Source organism: Ambystoma mexicanum, chromosome 1p (assembly GCF_040938575.1).
Source record: "Ambystoma mexicanum isolate Mex_15411 chromosome 1p, UKY_AmexF1_1, whole genome shotgun sequence".
Classification (NCBI taxonomy): domain Eukaryota; kingdom Metazoa; phylum Chordata; class Amphibia; order Caudata; family Ambystomatidae; genus Ambystoma; species Ambystoma mexicanum.
This window is the reverse complement of record NC_090921.1, coordinates 713,581,059-713,581,938: the sequence shown is the minus strand read 5'-3', so window position 1 is coordinate 713,581,938 and position 880 is coordinate 713,581,059.

Here is an 880-nt window from a genome sequence, read left to right as displayed (position 1 = left end):
CAACCGAAATAGCCAGTAAATCAATACTATGCAAAGCTCTGGTACAGATATAATTTGTTAATGCTATGAAAGTAGCCTTGATATCATAGCAGTCGAAGAGTCTAGTTTGATCCACAATCTAGGAAGTGAAGTTTGTATTTATAATATGGGTTCTATTAGGATGGAAAAGGAGGGTTTTTAAACTTGGTTTTTCTAAATTTTCTTTCCCATTAAATCTTTCAAAAAGGCAGTTAAGCTTTGCGTCTGGTCAAAGGCACGTTTTCTTATAAGTTCTATAATCCATGGAATTGCTAAAGTAAATCTGATGAGAAAGACCTCACCGACTACAGTTTAAGAAAGTGATGTACATATTTTATTGATTTGAGACAAGCAACAATGCTGGATGTAATGGTTGATAATTACCTTCGATTCTCATGGTCGCCATTATTTCACAAGAGGGGTATTTGAACATCCTCCCATACTCACCCACAGAACCATGTCCTCTGCCAATGATCATGTTGGAATGGAATTGCACATCTAACCGCTTCTTCTCCATCCCCATAATCAGTAGTTTTACTCTCATAACATTTCTATAAGTGTCTCCTCCTAACTGGTCTACACACCGACTAATTAGACTAGCTTGCAAAACGACATGTGGTGAATTGTAAAATGTAGCTTCTCAAAAAGTCTTGCCAACAACTTCAGTGGCACAAATCCATCTTTGCATCTTAGAGGAAAGAAATGATCAGATTGCCGACTTGGCAAGACATTAAAAACCGTTTTGCTTTCTCGACAAAAGATGGATATATAGGCAGGCATCTACTCCAGCAATGCCACGAACCTTTGTCATATAAACATTTGAGAGAGTGGAGGGACAAGAGTTCAGTGAATTACTCACATG